At 35.6% G+C, this 6,143-nt stretch overlaps 1 pseudogene; it reads right to left on the bottom strand.

Annotated features, from left to right (window-relative positions):
* Positions 1-1,518: 1,518 nt before the first annotated feature.
* Positions 1,519-5,374, bottom strand: LOC122643352 (annotated as a pseudogene).
* Positions 5,375-6,143: the final 769 nt, after the last annotated feature.

Genomic DNA, 6,143 nt, shown 5'->3' on the forward strand with positions numbered 1-6,143 from the left:
TACGTCCTTGTACCCACAAACTTGTATTTTCAACTGCCAAAATTGTGTTCTATCTTGGACCTAACCTTCATTATCTTAGTTGTCCAAATCCTTGCTTTTTTGGATGTAACAATGAATAATATGCTTCATCCTGCCCGAGTCTCAACCTTTGTTATCCTTCTCAGCTACGGTCTCTTGTTTTGAGTGATCATATTGGTTTGAGATAATAGACCTAAAGAGAGACTAGAAATTAATAACAAAATTTCAGGAATTCAAAAGAATGTGCTCAAAATCCGTCTTAAGTGCATTTTACGTCAATTTTTACAATATAAATAGGATGGTTTGGACCCATAAATGGTGCCCCTCCTTTGCAGAAAGAGCATTAAATTAACTATATCTAGGTTGATTGATGTACTACAGATTTCTTGGTTGAACTATATGATTTATTGGCCTAATTAATCTAATTTTTTAAGGATTTAACATTTCTTGGTTGATTGTTGTAAAGTTCTGTGACTCATCAAGGAACTTTTATGTCTCAAATATTGAACCTAATATTCAAGACCTGGTTGAACATAATTCATTGTCTTACAAATAATTATCTAACACGCATGACTACAACTGTCATTATATGATATTAGACACAAAAACACTGTAATATATTTAAATTTGCCTCGAATTTGGAGAAGCCATTCTACCAAACTATCCAACTCCTAGTGGAGTTGCCAACAATAAAAAATCATATGAGATGATTCTAAACTTCTTACAAACATTCCCAAAAATTGCCACACAAATTCTCCACATCATCTTATGTCCAACAATGTTCCACACTTCAATATTATTACAAATGTTTTACATGAAGGTCTACTCCTAGCTTGATTGCATTTCATTCAAGCTTTATTTAGTAGAACTTGATTGCCTTTATTTGATTATAGCTTCAACGACAAATTTTCTTTTTTTGGTCAAATCACAGACAAATTTATAAACATCAATGCAAAATCGCTTTTTGGAGATGTTAGATCTTGTGACACAGAAGAAGAAAAAATGTGTTGCAACCTATCAAATAAAGTGGGTGATGTACATGATACCAAGTTAATATTTGATTCTGCACCAATTGATGTTTTAATAATATTTAATAAAAATGGGCCTACTTCCCATAGTCTTTTAAACACTGACTAGCTTCAAAATCATGCATTAATTAAGAGCATTTTCTTTAAGAATAGCAGATTTCTTGGCCAAAGATGCTGCTAAAAATCCATGTCTACCAGCTCTCCGAAAAACTGATGGAAGATGAGCTCTTTGTGGATGCTCATTGTAGACTGAGATATTGGTTTCGTAATATGTAAATTTGTTTGAGGGCTTGCCCTTTTCCTTGCTGATGGCAAAGTTGTAGGTGGGCTAAGGGGGTTTTAGCATTTTGTTTTTAGTTCTCGTTGTCTTGTAATTCTTTTGTTCTTTTAAATACAAATGACCTTTTAAAGAAATGGTCTAAGGAAATACTCAATTAATTCTCATTTATTTTTTAAGAAAGATTTCTAATTTCTAAAAAGTCCAGAAGACAATAGGACTTCTTACATTATGTATCTCATCTGACCACAACAACCATGTAGAGATTGTTGAATATTCGGGAATCCCTACCCCGGTGACATTTATAGTGAACTGTTGCTTCTCATTCAACGATTTAAAAGATAGAACATTGGGATTAACAGTAACATTTGCTAGTGTTTGTGGCCCAATTGTCGCCTTGTATGTAGAATTTGGTAAGCCGACATTCGTAACCGTCCTCCGGATAAATCTTTTGAAGGGTGTTCCGGCAGTAATTGGAGTACCCATAGAAGGATAGTTTAAAGAAGAGTCGGTTCCACTAGACTTGGCACAAGTAACATTCTCTCCAGCAATGAGCTTAATATAATCCGGACCAAAACCCAACTCGCATAATGCTTGTATATAGTCAGGTTTCAAGGTATCATACACAAGACCTGGATTGACAGCATTCAGTGGATCGATTTGTCCAGCGCCATAAGCCAATTCAGCCTGATTGTCATAGGAGGAATTTATGGGAGAAGCTACAAGACAAACAGAAAAATAATTGATTGGGTTAAACCTAGAAGGAATTCAGTAATCCTTGATTATGGGACTTTAGGGCCCAGGGGAAAATGGATAAATAACCTGTTGTCATGAGAGCAGATTTAATTCCGGCTGGAGACCATGAGGGATGAAATGTTTTGACATAGGCAGCAGCACCAGTTGCATGAGGGCAAGACATAGATGTTCCAGATATAATGTTGTAATTTACGGAGCGCTTGTCACCTTCGTAATCTGAAACTGTGGCTTTAGGAGACCATGCTGCTAATATGTCTACACCCGGGACACTTAAGTCTGGCTGCTTGTAATACAAAAAGAATAAGAAGAAGAATGTAAGAGGAAATCTTTCATTAATGGGTAATTACACCAATGAACATATTGGCAAGAAGATTTGGGATAAGAACAAAGTTGGAATGCTGCTCAATCAAGGGTAAAAATAGTATTAGGATCTACTCCTTCAAATGGTCATAAAACTACTACTTAAGGATTGTAATCTCTCAAGATTATTCATTGTGATAATTATCTTACACTGTGGATGTAGGTTGAATAAAAAACCAAACCACGTTAAGATTGGTGTCTCCCCTGTCTCTCTTCTTCTTCTCATCTTCTTCATCCTTCTCTTTTAAATTTTTAAGAAAGCAAAATATGTTACTGCTTAAATAAATAAATAAATATATGTGGGAGTGTGTGTGTGTGTGTGTGCATATATCGATGACTCCCACTATTAATTAACAAAATTTATTATGTAAAAAAAGTTGGAAGTATGCAAGGTACTTGACCGATACTCCAAAAGCTCCAAAGCTAATTGAACGTGTTAAATCAAATCCTTTAACCTATCCCATACTAGGTTGGCCCAATCTAACACACATACACTAGAGTGGGCCCCACTAGGCACATAACAAATTACCTTGGGAACTTCTTGTGAAATATTATTGGGTCCTCTGGAAGAGAAGAAAGACACAAGTGGAGCTTCAGAATCATGAACTGCTTGACTTTTGTAAATCTTTGCCACAGGGATTCTGCAAGAAGGTAGATATATTGATCCCATTAAAAAAACTGCAAATTTTACTTAACCTATAATTAAGAGAGGATGCATGTCTCCCATGTAACCTGGTAGTATTCAAATAGAGCTTTAATTTTTTGCCATCTGCAATGCTGATGGCTGTTGCCGGTAAAGGATAAGAATAAGCTGTATCAGTATATCCAGTATCATCTACCATCACCATTCCCTGAGCATCAGCAAGGAAGGGTCCGCTACCATCAGAGAATGTATCACAGAAGACAATCTTCCCTTTCACAAAGTCTTTGTCCAAGGAGCCAGGGTTACATGCTCTGAATCAATGAATAAAGAAAATAATATTCATTAAAAACCACAAAGAGAAAGAAAAGGTAGAAAATGGACATCATGAGTACTAATATGGGAAGGATTTAAACCTTGCATCTTCAGTGCTAGGGTTATGTGCGGCCTGATCACCTGCATATATAATTGGGGATGCCTTTTTCTCAGTTTCGAAAGTGTTGATAGCATATCCCTGATTATCAAAGAAGGAAATTAATACTGACAACATATTTATTGTCCAATGTAAATGGTGATTGATAAACACATCTTATTATCCATTAAAAAAAACTAAACTAAAATTCACAACTGAAATTTTCATAGTAGCTAAACAGATAATTTTCTAGATTATTTAATGGTTGTTTCTTCAACATGAAGAAGCACTCTCACCACCACGGTAATCCGATTGCCTGTTGTGACATTGCTTATGAACCGACGATCTGTGTTGCTTGCTGCTACAGTTAACATCCATGGGGCAAGATTTGTGATTGTACCTATTTCTGGTCCAAAGTTTCCAGCAGATGTAGAGGTAAAGATCCCTTTCTCCATTGCATGGAATGCTCCAATTGCAATAACATCTCTATAGAAAAATAAAGCATCTGGACCCCCAAGGGAAACTGATAAGATATCAACACCATCTTCAATCGCATCATCAAATGCAGCCATTATGTCATGGTCAGCACAACCAGATTTCCAGCAAGCTTTATAGACAGCAATCCTTGCAGAGGGAACAGCTCCTCTTACAGTCCCTTCAGCAAGGCCAAAAAGGCTTTTATTTTTAACTTCAACACCTGCTACTGTAGAAGCAGTGTGGGTTCCATGTCCTTCAATATCACGGGGGGATTTCTCTTCCTCTTCCGCGTATTTATTGTCGGAATAAACAAGTATAGTATAAATAAGGCAGCAGAAGTCAATCATGAAAGGGACCCAAAATTCTTACTTGTTACAAGTAATGTTTTGGCAAATACCCTTCCATTTGATTGGTGGAGGACCGATCCCTTTATCACTGAAGCTCTCAGATTCAGGCCAAATTCCACTGTCAATCATGCCAATAATGACATCACTCTCAATGGTAGGCATTCTTTGTACAGTGCTTGGGAAACCCAAGAAATCCCATGATCTTGTTGTGTGAAGTTGAAGGGTTCTACTTGGAAATACAGAGACTACATTTTTCATCCCTGCAAGTTTGTGTATTGTAAGATAGTTATACATTTCAAATGTTGGCTATTTTTTTTTTAAAAAAAAGAAAAGGGGTGGGTACCTCGTAGCTTTCTTTGCTCTTGTTCTGTGAGCTTAGCTGCAAATCCATTAAAACTTTTTCTATAGCTGTAAACTAAGGATTCGCTAGCTGAGCTGTATCAAAAAAAAAAAAAAAAAAACTTGAAACTTTGGTATCCAAAGAAAATCCACATTTTCAATTGAACCAAACAAATATGGAAATTAAGACAGAAAATTAACAATATAAATTTATACCTTTTATCAATAAGGACTTGTTCTAAGATGCGCAAATGGACAGATTCTGTGGTGGAGTAGTCATCCTCAGCCCTTGAAAGTGCACCCATATATACAATATAAACCTAAAGAGAAGAACTCTATCACATAAAAAATTCACTAGGAGAAGGAAACCCATCTTCTTCTTTTCGTAATAAGTGTAAGGGAAAAGAATCCCTTTGTTAGTTCAAAGAGGGGAAGGGATTAGCAGACATTTTCATAAGAGAGGGAGGGATTAAAGAAAAGCAAAGATAAGTAATTTGATACAAATAGTGGTTCCAAAATGAAAAACAAAACAAAAACAAAATTTGCCGAAGTGATAAAACAAAAAGAAGGACTAAGAAACAATATGATTGTAGATGATTGCTTTCCTTCTTCTCTATATCAGCAAAGACAATAAGACCATTGAGAGAGGCCGAGACACGACAATCAAGAGAGTGATTAGCCATGACTGAGAGCTAAAACTACACGAGTTAGTCATTGAAGGTTGCGCTCCAAATCTCATTCACCTTCTATGACACTCAAATATTAAGCCTTCCAATCTCTCTCTCTCTCTCTCTCTCTCTCTCTCTCTCTCTCTCTCTCTCTATATATATATATATATATATATATATATATATATTGATTGTATAATAGATGGAAGCAGTAGCTCTTGCTTTACATAAATATATATAGATAAGGTCATATCATATCTTCAGATCATTAGGGGCAGGCGTAGCCATGTATGGTAAAACTAAAGAAATTCGTTTGGAAATTAGATCAAATATTTGACATGCAATTAGGATACTACTGTCGGCCAGCTACCATTTTGGCATGTATATGTAAATTTAAGGTTGTCATATATGATTTCACTATTGTACCAAATAAGAAAAGAAATCTGTTTCCAAATATAATTAGTCATAATTCGATCCTTATCAGATTGGTTTGTATTAACATATATTCAGCCAATGGGTTGGCATTGACCCATTTTGGCATGTTATATCTTCCATGAATCTCATCTGTACAGCTCAACGATAGCACATTAGCTACTACTTACGAAAGATAGCAATAGTTTAGCATCTGTTTTGATTCTTTTCCTTTCATCATGGAGTCAATCATTCTATTGTAATTTTTATATATATTCAGTATATTCAAACTATAGCGGACCACGACTAAATAACCAAAATAAACCAAAATTGTACTGGACCAAAATTGATTGAAGATCGAAATTCCTGAACGGTTTGGTTTTAGTCTTACTCATTCTCAGACCAAAAAC

The sequence above is a fragment of the Telopea speciosissima genome, chromosome 10 (genome assembly GCF_018873765.1).
Source record: "Telopea speciosissima isolate NSW1024214 ecotype Mountain lineage chromosome 10, Tspe_v1, whole genome shotgun sequence".
Classification (NCBI taxonomy): Eukaryota; Viridiplantae; Streptophyta; class Magnoliopsida; order Proteales; family Proteaceae; genus Telopea; species Telopea speciosissima.